Here is a 12125-nt window from a genome sequence, read left to right as displayed (position 1 = left end):
ATGCTTCCCAAGCATGAGGGAGGTTGGGAAGAGATCACTATTGAAAAAGAGAGGAAAACATCATTGATTTAGGCTTACCCTTGGTTTGCTTGATTCTTTAGGGAAATGTGAAGCCCTCAAAGAAGAAACTTGGCCACCAAGTAAAAGACGGTAATCTCCAAGAGAAGAAGAGGATTAATGAAGCTCCAAAGCTTCACAATCATAGAAATATAATAAACTGAAAATTACACTAGCATATAGTTACTCAAATATGAAAATAAAAAGGAATGGGGGTCTATTTATAGGTGAGGGAGGCCACCAACCAAGTCCAACTAGAATCTAGAGGCTTCCAGCTCTAGTTTGATCCATTTTGGAGACAAGTTTAGACTAGTTTGGCTCACTTTTTGATTTGGTTTGAAGGAGGAGAGAGAACCATCTTGGTTTCCTTGTATCTGACCCTTTTCCCATAGCATTAATCTTCACAACATAAATTTCATGCTTCTTCCTGAGTCCCTTCAACAACTTAAATTTCTTCTTCTTGAGTCCCTTTAATAACTTTTATGCCTTAACAAGTTATAGGGTGGGATTTCGAGCTATTCCAATCCCTTTAACCTTATTACAAGAAGGACATGGTCCCTTCGTGACAATAAATATTGGCTTGTTTATTTGTGAGCCAATCTATAGCAAGGATTCAGTCATACACACCTAAGTAGGGTAAAAAATAAGATGTCTCCATGAATATATAAGTGTAGGTGGGCTGGCGATTATTCCTCCTATATAAATCTAAAATTATAGAAAATGAGGTAAATTTTTTAAAAAATGTCGTAAAATGTCCAAAATGGGTGAATATTTTCTAAAACCCTCCAAATGGATAAAATTTGGGCAAATGTTTTAAGATACCCGATAAATTTTTGTGTGGAAAAACCCCAAAAAATAGCCAATTGGTTTAGATTAGCCCCTATTTGTTTCCTTTCACCTAAGTGTAAGATGATAAACTTATATTCAATCGGGTTCCCATTGAAGGAAAACTGAATTTAGTCTTTTGCATGGCACATAAAAGAACTTTTCCACTTGCCAATTCCATTGCAGTGGTTTACACTCCTTTGTAATAGGAGACAATGTGTGGTGTATATAAGAGAATAATCATAAGAATTAGGATCTTTCACAACAAAAAGTTTTAAACTCAAATTACACAATATAGAGATAGAGAAAACTATTGTATTATTGAAGTGATACTATAGATGATAAATTCCCACACCCATGTACTCCTGTAATGAAGGGAGGTTTAATGGTGGTTGATCAAGGGAGCTTTAATGGTGGTTGATCTAGAACTGGAACTGTTAAGACAGAGGCTACTAGTAGAAGCTAGGGAATAAACTCATAGTGAAAAGGGCTAGTTGTATATCTTTCTTTATAGGCTTGTATATCTTTATAGGCTTGTATATGTAGGGCACAACCACAACATAGCCGTATAGGTCTACCGTCAAAGTTAGTGCCACCGTCTATGGTTTAGACTCAACCCAAAAAGATATACTAGAGGTTACACAACAATTGTTTTTGGTTATCTAAGGTTTTTTTGGGCCCTATTTCTGCCCCACAATGTCAGGATTGGGTTTCCAAGAGTAAAGTCCACCTACTCCATATGTTGTAACAAAGTGCAAGGGATCACTTAAGTCAATTTGGGCCTAAGGACAAAGGATGAAGGGGATGTGAAAGGGGCCAAGGGGACAAGACTAGGTGTGGGCATGCCCATGGACATTAATAAATGTAGTGTGAAAAGGTGGCCTAGTATATAAGTGAATATGGGGCCTAATCTCTTAGGAATCTTGTTAATCCCTTTTTTAATGAAAATTATCCTTGATTATCCTAATCATAGGCTAATCTCTTTCATCTTTGCTAATATTTACTTTATCCATGTTTTCTAGGCTAATCTATGCTAATGAGGCTAGGTACTTTCTTTCATTGGTACTAAAGCCATGATTTTGATCCATGTCTAGTATTTTCTTGCATTCCCTTGATTTTCTTAATCTTCTTGAATTTCTTCAATTTTTTTTGAAAATATGGATTTCTCTTTATTTTCTTGAAGTTCTTGATCTTCTTGATGTTCTTGAATTTCTTTGATTTTTTTTTGAAAATCTTGATCCTAACATGGAAATGCCTCAAGTATGGATGTGTGATCAATAGAAGTGTTGAACGCCTTGTATTGTGGCCCGAGACCACGTAGACAAACTTCCACCTTATCATCATCATCTACTGAAACACCAATAGATACAAATTGCTGTATTTTCTGCAGCGGTACTGTACTACACTCAAATGTCACAACCAGTGACCTCAATGTGTATACATACACCCAATGGCAACTGTTTGACCTCATTGCAACACACACAATGTCTGCACAACCAATCTGTCTTCTTGTAGTTCTTAAAACAGAGTTCTACATAGAATCGATGACTTACCCGCAGTGCTCGAAATCGCTCGCTTTCTGAAAAATGGAGGTCCTAACGTGCCCGAAACACGTTTTTGGCCTGAAAAATTTAGTCCAATAAGACAATCCGATATGACAGTATAGTTGCTCTATAGGTTTACTCCCGTGAAGAAAGCTTCTCAATCAGAGATCATTTTTCGGTGCCTCCCGTAGAGCTCCCGACAAGGGTGTAGTCACCAACAGAAATAGGAAAGAGTAGATGAAGCTCTTACCCTCGTACCACTTCCTGTGCTTCTCTTGCTTGCAACTCAGTCCCCTTAGCATGAACTAGGCTCTGATACCATTAAAAGATGCACGGGAGAAGAGAGCTTGAGCTCTTGAAAGCACACACACACACTCACAAAACCCTAAAAGAGAACACATAAGGTGAGAGGCTGAAAATCTTCTTCTTCCTCACACAACACTCAACACACCATATACAAAGATAAGAGTACACACTATGTGAAAAGGTACTCAACCAAATACATACTAGGGTTCTCTATAGTGTGAACCCAACTAAATGAGCTGGAGCTATAACTATACCAGTCTCTAGAATGGCTGTCACACAGCCTGTCATCCCACTGGCTGCATATCACCCATGATCTCACCAACCATGCCAGTGATATAAGTGTGGGGCCTATCCCCCCCCAAGTGGGTCATCAAAGTCCACCTCCTCACTAGATGAGCTGGATATCTCAACATTAGGTACATGGGATAGATGTAGATTGGGCTACTAATGTCTTAAAAAGGAGATCTACTAGCAGCTTTATGTTCTCTTTGGGAGTGCTATTGTTAGCTAGTATGAGGAAGAAGCCAATGAGATTGCTTTGTTTAGTACATAGGCTGAGCACATAGGCTGAGTAAACGTTGAGTACATAGGCTGAGTAAAGGTTGAGTACAAGGGTGTTGCTAGCGACATATGAGGCTAAGTACATGGGTGCTGCTAAAAACATGTGAGGCTGAGTACAAGGGTGCTGCTAGTAGTGACATGTGAGGCAAGTGCAAGAGTGCTACTAGTGATATGTATAGCAACATTTGAGGTAGGTTACTACTTACAATAAATATACAAGCTAAGTATAGAGATGCTGCTAATGACATGTGAGGCTGAGAGTACAAGGGTGCTGCCTCTAGTGACACATGAGGCGAGTATAAGGGTGCTGCTAGCAACATCTGAGATAGGTTACTACTTAACAGATATGGGTGAGCCCATGGATAGGGTAGCTATCATTTTATTATGACAACATGAACAACATACATGGTAGTGTATCATGCTACTAGGATGAAGCATATTGAGGTTCATTATCATTTTATGAGGGAGAAGGTTGTAGGAGGTAATGTGGATTTGGTATATAAGAACATAGAGGATTAGGTGGCTGACATCTTCGTAAAGGTATGAGTATAGAGAAACTTTGTAAAGAATCTTACTTGGAGTGCAAAGTATGGAGTTGAGCTTAAGGGGAGTGTTGAGATATCAAGCTCAACTATTGCGGATATATGGATGAGACACCTAGATAATTGCTCCCCTTATGGATGATATCAAGCTCACCTAGTTGAGATATCAAGCTCAACTAGTGCAGATATGGATGATACACTTGGATAATAGCTCCACACTTATGCCATTAGCATGATTGGTAAGATCATGGTTGGTATGCCACCAATGTTTTATAGGCTATGTGACACTTTGGTTTACTATAGTTATGGCATAGTTATTAGCGCTAGCTCATATAGTCGAGTTTGGTTTACTATAGTTTTGTTTTATAGGCTATGTGACACTTTGGTTTACTATAGTTATTAGCGCTAGCTCATATAGTCGAGTTCACACTATGGACCTTGTATGTTTTAGTAGTTGAGTACTTTCCCTAATAGTATGTAGAGTACTTTCCCTAATAGTATGTACTTTCTTTTATAGTATATACTCTTACCTTTATGTTATGATTATAGAGAAGTGAATAAGGTAGTGAAAAATTCAGTCATACATCTCTCTCTTATGTGCTTGTCTATTTTGTGTGTGAAGAAGAAAGCTTGCAATGAGCTCAAACGCAAATAGTTGGGTTCACACTATGAACCTTGTATGTTTTAGTAGAAGAGAGTTTTCTCTTATAATATATAGTATGTACTCTTATCTTTATGTTATGGTTATAGATAATTGAAGACAATAGTGTAAAATTCAACCATCCATCTCTGATCTCTCTCTCTCTCTCTTGTGTGCTTATCTATTCATGTGTGTGTGCGCAATAACAGAGCTTGCAAGGAGCTCAAGCTCACCCACTCCCATGCATTCTTCTCATAGCACTAGTTAAGGCAATGGCATGATATGATACATGTAGGTTCTCCAATTGTAAAAGAAATTTTGTCTTTCAAATTGCTTATCACACGTGACAAGTTGTAGTGTGAGAAGCCATCCAAGAAGTTATAAGTTTAGTGACTCTCTTCCAGCACGTGGTCAGTGTATGGTAAGGGGATAGTGATCGTGGACTAGACCAAAGTGAGACAAGATCTATCATTATATAAAAGGGAGATGCTAAAAAGTCAAAACACTGATATGCATGATGATTGGTTGCCAACTCTATGACATATTCGAAATGATTGTAAAATGATGAAAACATTATTTGTGAGAGGTATTAGACAAAATTGACAATAACTTGTCAAATCTATTATCCTCCTTGATGCCAATCCTCATGAGAGGTGATTGAAGAATATTAACGTTTTACATTAATGTTTTGGTTTAAAATCCTATGAATATGGAAGGTTGGAAAAAGGTACTAACACATGTATACGTGCAAATGTGTATATATATGCATATGCATGTTTATATGATGCATGCATGTATATATGTATTTTATGTATGTATGTTTGTATATATACATGCATGTATATATGTATTTTATGTATGTATGTTTGTATACATACATTCACATATATATGTATTGTATTGTATTGTATGTATGTATGTATGTTTATATGTTTGTGTGCATATGTGTGTGTGTGTACGTGCACGCGTATATGTGTGTGTGTGTGTGTAAATGTTTATGTATGTCTATGCATGCATGCATGTATATATGTATTGTATGTTTGTATGTTTGTATGTATACATGTGTGTGTGTGTGTGTGTGTGGAATAGATATAGTGGCAAGAACAATTAGGTATTATTAGTTTTGTTTTTTCTAAAAGTGTGTATATTTTAGCTTGCTAAAAGAGTCATATTGCACATTTTTTAACCTTTGTCTCTTTCTGATAATAAAGTTGTGTTACATGGGTTTTCTTGCCTTTGTCTCTTTTCTTTTAAAAAACATTTGTGCTATGGTGTATAAACTAATTCTTCTTTTAAATAAGCATATGTTCTTCTTCTATAACAATTAAATATAAGTAGATTGGTGGATTTTTCCCGATCTATCTTTGAAAACATTATGGAATATAGATGTCATTGCGACTCTATTTGTGTCTTATTATGATTCAAAATTGAATAAATTTAGCATTTTAGTGTGTGTAATGTTCATGTGTTTGTACAAAAGTGAAATTGTGAGATGTGTAGTAGGACACTCTAAATAGTTCCCATAACTTTTAAAACTTGATCGGTTTGCATCATTTGGATAGACTTCAAAGCATGTTTTCCATTATAGTATACCTTTTAAGCTTATTGAGGGTTCCATCTAAACTTGCCTTCTAGGTCTTGTGTGAACCCTATATGAACACACTTTAATATATATTCATGTGAACCAACTTTAAAAATTAGAACGTCTATTGGTAACTAACTTTAATAATCAAAAGCTCTAATGTTAACTTCTAATGTCAATAGACTTTAAAAATTAGAATCTCTAGTATTAACCTAATGTAACACACTTTTCACATGTGTATTGAATTAGCCTTGGTCTTCATACAAGCATATAAAGATGCAAAGATACATGGCCACAGAGGTGGTAGGTTTAACAATTAGTTAATTTTTTGTTGGTCATGAACAAGCTTGAGCAATAAATGAAGATTGATTCATGAGTTTGATCGTAATGTGTCGTGATGGTATTTATTCTCGTAGCAATGCATGTCAACATGGTCTTGTGCTACCCATGCAAGTCATTGAATAGGATAGTTGCTACTAATATAGTGTCAAGGTCATCATTGATCATTAGTTAATATGAGGCTGTGCAGACTCATAAAGAAGAGGATCATAGTCTTGAAATATATTAGGAAATCTTTGAGTTCCCTAAGATGTATTGCGCCATTGTTTCTCATATGTAAGAAGTCTACGCCCCACAAGATTCATTCATATATATCTGTTAGACATATTACTAGAGATTGTAGAATTATTGTGAGTGCAAAACTTAGTGCAAGTGTCATTTGGGTAGGAGAATACCAACATTCTGAGTGTGAGAAGTTGAATAAGAACAACTTCCATGCAAGTTCAGGATCGAAAATTTCCTTAGGGAAAAAGAGTATTGGGAGTTCACTACATGTGATGAGAAGGAGCCAAAGCTTCCCCAAGAAAATCCCATGTATTGGCTCTCTGTTAGTGTGTCAACTCTATAATTGTCATATACATAATGTAGCAATACTTGAAGATGTGCGGGATGTTGTGTCGAGCACTACTAGTGGATATAGATTTGGTGCAGTAGTATTGTTTTTGGTTATGCTTCCTTCCACCGGAGTGTAAGCAAGTATCATGATCTATTTGCAATGATTTGTTAATGGATGGCATGCGGATAGCGTAGTTTTTTCATACCATGGAGTTAGTGCAAGCAAGTATTATGATCTATCTGTGCCAATTCATTAGCGGATGGTGTGGATAGTGGAGTTTTGTCAAACCATTCTTTGGGATGTTCCTCCAAAAGGATACCAACAAGCGGACTGCAGTGTTTCTTCATAGACAGGTGGACAGTGTTGGACAGGGAAAAAATTGGTCATCCCCACATCTCTTTGTAGGTTTTTGTGCTGATACGGCAACGTGGACGGGATGTGAGCCTTCACACTGGATACAAAGTGGTCTTGCAATGTGTGGGGTCTTGGGTGCCTTGGATGAGCTTTGCTTGGACGCTGGGTGCCTTGCCTTGCCTTGGATGAGCTTTGCTTGCACACGTGCAATAATGTAGATCACAATAATATGAGCATGTCACGCTAATTTACCTTCACAGCTTGCTCATGTATAGAAGCTCATCAACGTGATGATGGATGGCAGCCAATCTGCAGAAGAAGCATTCTTTGAAGATTGGTAGACTATACCAAGTTTCAGGTTGTCTTTCTCTTGGCAGCCTTGCCCTCCAGTACATGGCGCTCCTTCATCACCACCACAATCTTCAGTGGGTTAATCAAACAGTTTATTGGAAAAATGAAGCAATAAAAAGTTATGAGAGGCTCAACTAGAACCACTTCATCAGTAGTCAAACCAATGGCTATGAATACACAGTTATCTTAACCTTCAAGAAGAACCCTGGTCAGCGACACATCACATGACCATGGCCGTTGGATTATTCTATCCATCTTGAAGTTATATATACCACGGGGTCTGGTAAGATAATATACAACTTCCAAATGGTCAAATCATTTCCATTAACATACTATGTGCCAGTTCTTGCTAAGAACTTACCATTGAGTTTCATCATATTGTTGTGCGATTAAGGAGAACCTTGAATCTGGTCAACAAATCCACTTAACCTGCAAACAAAAAGGCAAACTATATCATGGTAGGCCTCCATAGCTGTAAGCCAACCAGACCACAACCCAGCTTGAGACACTCCAGTGGCACTACCAATTCGGTCACCCTCGTACTAAAGCCCTTAAAACAGATGCAGCAACACCACATGGTTGATGGAATCCTCTTTCAATTAACTCCAATAGACACATGTGAAGATTGCATGCTAGGGAAGTTTACTCGAAAGAGTTTTCCACACTCAAGCTCTAAAACACATCAACCAGATCACAATACGCTGACTCAGGCAACCATGGTGCATGAATCCTTATCCTATTCAGCTGGCACGTATGAAGGTGCTCCCTCTACTAGTGCCTACCATGAAGATGCAAATAATGTTCCCTCACCCAGTGCCTACCATGAAGATGCAAATAATGTTCCCTCACCCACCTGAGCTGGACACATGAACCTCCTTCCTCATCAAGTTTACCAACCATAGCTGCTTGCGATCGCGCCCCCTCAATGACTTCTTCACATGAGGACCCACAGTCACATTCTCCTGCCTCCCGATGCCGTGCTCCCAGGTATCGCAACAACTATGACATACTTGGTGAAGCACATGTTGCTGAGATGCTTGAGACCCCACAATCTTCCCTTGAAAACCACCTCGACCCTGGTGATGCTCTGACTGCACTTGAGACAGATTTATGGAAGACCGCCACCCATGGATGATGAGTATCACTTGCTGCAGCAAAACAGGACTTGGACATTAGTGGACCGGCCACCAAACCATCGGCTTGTGACTTGCAAACAGCTCCTTCGACACATATAAAATCCAGATGGCTCTGTTGCTCGTTCCAAAGGGTGCCTCGTTGTCGTGGATTCACACAAGTCCAGGGTATCAATTCTACCAAGACCTTTTGCCCTGTTGATCTGAGCATGACTCGCTCCTTATACGGCCTCAAGCAGTCTCCCCGTCTTTTCGTACCTTAAGTTTAATACCTTGCTGTTGCTGCAAGAGATGCAAAAGTCACTCACGTAATAAAGCCTATTAGCTGGTTTGAAGTACAACACAAATACCGCTTAATGAATCAACATATCAAATTTCACCACCTTGTATGGCCACAAACTCCTCTACTACCTGTGTGACAGCCTAGTTCTCAGATTGAGTTAAAGCTAGTTCTGCTAATTTCTACAATAGCATAGAATTATTCCACTTTGATTCTTATGCCCAAATATATGTGAACCTCCTTCCTCATCAAGTTTACCAACCATAGCTGCTTGCGATCGCGCCCTCTGACTTCTTCACATGAGGACCCACAGTCACATTCTCCTGCCTCCCGATGCCGTGCTCCCAGGTATCGCAACAACTATGACATACTTGGTGAAGCACATGTTGCTGAGATGCTTGAGACCCCACAATCTTCCCTTGAAAACAACCTCGACCCTGGTGATGCTCTGACTGCACTTGAGACAGATTTATGGAAGACCGCCACCCATGGATGATGAGTATCACTTGCTGCAGTAAAACAGGACTTGGACATTAGTGGACCGGCCACCAAACTATCGGCTTGTGACTTGCAAACAGCTCCTTCGACACACATAAAATCCAGATGGTTCTGTTGCTCGTTCCAAAGGGTGCCTCATTGTATCACTTGCTGCAGTAAAACAGGACTTGGACATTAGTGGACCGGCCACCAAACCATCGGCTTGTGACTTGCAAACAGCTCCTTCGACACATATAAAATCCAGATGGCTCTGTTGCTCGTTCCAAAGGGTGCCTCGTTGTCGTGGATTCACACAAGTCCAGCGTATCAATTCTACCAAGACCTTTTGCCCTGTTGATCTGAGCATGACTCGCTCCTTATACGGCCTCAAGCAGTCTCCCCGTCTTTTCGTACCTTAAGTTTAATACCTTGCTGTTGCTGCAAGAGATGCAAAAGTCACTCACGTAATAAAGCCTATTAGCTGGTTTGGAGTACAACACAAATACCGCTTAATGAATCAACATATCAAATGTCACCACCTTGTATGGCCACAAATTCCTCTACTACCTGTGTGACAGCCTAGTACAACACAAATACCGCTTAATGAATCAACATATCAAATGTCACCACCTTGTATGGCCACAAATTCCTCTACTACCTGTGTGACAGCCTAGTTCTCAGATTGAGTTAAAGCTAGTTCTGCTAATTTCTACAATAGCATAGAATTATTCCACTTTGATTCTTATGCCCAAATATAGCTGCCAACCGATGTGAACCTGCAGAAGTGCATTGCAAAGGTTATGATAGGCCCAAATGAAAGAAAGAACTAGGAATTTTCAATACCAAAATAATACTTGACAATGAACAGAAGATGACACAGTTAATCAAAAGTATAATTGATCTTTTCTCAATTTCTCCATATTTACAATTGGAGTGCCAAAGGTGAACCAGAGTTTAGATTACTAATCTTTTCTTTGGGGGGCGAACACCTAGCAGCATGCAGTAGCCTTGGGGCCCCTGTGCTTGTTGAAGAGGGTGGTCTTCTTGGAGGAAGGCGGCTTGAAGAGGGTGGAGGAAGGCAGCTCATGCGGGCGGAGGACGTGGATGGTGTGCTGCCTTTTGGCAGTCTCCTCTCGCTCATAGCTCAGCTTCAACCTGCGCTTGGCAGACTCCAGCTTCTCCTCGTAGCTGCTGCTGCTGTATGATGAAGTTGTTGATTTCTTAACCTCTGATTCCAATGTTGATGGGGGAGCCATCTTTTGGACGGATGCTGCCTTTGTGACTTCTTGCTGCATGTGGGTGCCCTCCTCAAAGCCAGTACGCTGTGCGAGAGCATAATCATGGTCGATAAGCCTTTTCCAAGAGGGCTGCCACGCACCGCGAGGGGTGCTTGCGCAGGCCGTTCACCACCTTCCCGACCTGTGTTGCTTTGAGGAGGTCCAAGGTCATGTGCAACCCCTCCAACTCTTGCAGCGCCTCCAGAGTATTCAGGGGGCCTTCTGACTCAAATTTGACGAGTTTTGCTTTGATGGCCAGCACGCTTTCATCCAGTAGGGGCTCTACCACTGTAGAGGTGGTGGTGCTCTGTTGCCTTGGCGGCGCAGGAAGCTGGGGAGGAGAAGATGGTGCTGGCATCTTCTCAGGCGCGTAGAGCATCTGCGCCAGGCGGTCTCTCTTTGCGGCCAAGCCTTGCGGGTCCTTCTGGTAGGCCACGGCGATGGCTCTCTCGCAGGCGGCCCACACATCCTCTGGTCCGTTTCCAAGCATCGCCTCCACGACGAGCTGCTCGCTTTGCTTTTGCTTCGCTTTGTAGCCTTGCCTTTCTTCTTGCCCTGCCTTTCTTCTCTTCTTCTTCTGCGTCTACTTTGCTTTGCTTTCCGCGGGTACTCTTTCTTTTTTCTTTTTTCTTTTCTTTTTGGGTCCTTGCGCATTTATATATATATATATATATATAAGCCTTTCTTCAAGTAGAGCCTCCTTTGTAGGTTATGATGAACACACACACACACACAAGCTGTGGTGAGGTAAGCTGTGGTGAGGTTGGTTTTGAGGGAAGAACGAGGTCCCATGTTCAATCTCTCCTCATCACCACACCACATCTTTCCCCATATATGAATCCTTATTTGAGTACCATCTCCTCACAAAGAAATAAAAAGGGTTATGAGTAGATTTAAATACCTCTTCCTCACTCCCTTTGTGTTTGCGAAGCTTCGTAGATGGTTATGCATTTATTATTTCATGGTATATATATATACACCAGTAGAGCCTTTGTGTTATTAAGGTTATGATGATTACAAACACAAGGTGTGGTGGGGTTGGTTTAAGGGGGAAAGCTAAGAAGAACGAGGTCCCATGTTCAATCCTTGCTCACCACACAACATCCCCAAGTCCGTCTCCTCACAAAGAAATAAAATGGGTTATGAGTAAGATTGCTTTTGGAAAGGGCCGCAGGAGACAGAAATCATGTTTTTGTTTTGAAAAGCTTCCGAGAAATGTGCAGGTTTTCCCTCAGCATTGTTTCTAATCTCTAAATAGGAGCTAGGAAAAGCATGGTTTGTATAAAAGAAGTATAAGCTCT

General features: G+C 40.3%; 1 long non-coding RNA gene across 1 annotated transcript; it reads right to left on the bottom strand.

Moving 5' to 3' along the window:
* Nucleotides 1-7527: 7527 nt before the first annotated feature.
* Nucleotides 7528-11417, bottom strand: LOC147617865 (uncharacterized). The gene is made up of 5 exons (XR_015262215.1): nucleotides 10324-11417; nucleotides 9202-9307; nucleotides 8511-9072; nucleotides 8019-8086; nucleotides 7528-7708 (listed from the first exon to the last, which is right to left on the bottom strand). It is a non-coding gene; the product is annotated as an uncharacterized LOC147617865 (long non-coding RNA).
* Between the last annotated feature and the right edge of the window lie 708 nt (nucleotides 11418-12125).

This window comes from Cibotium barometz, chromosome 36 (assembly GCF_041138505.1).
Source record: "Cibotium barometz isolate CiBa-2024 chromosome 36, ASM4113850v1, whole genome shotgun sequence".
Lineage (NCBI taxonomy): Eukaryota > Viridiplantae > Streptophyta > Polypodiopsida > Cyatheales > Cibotiaceae > Cibotium > Cibotium barometz.
Note: the sequence above shows the minus strand (reverse complement) of the source record. Positions and strands in the feature narration are given on the sequence as shown.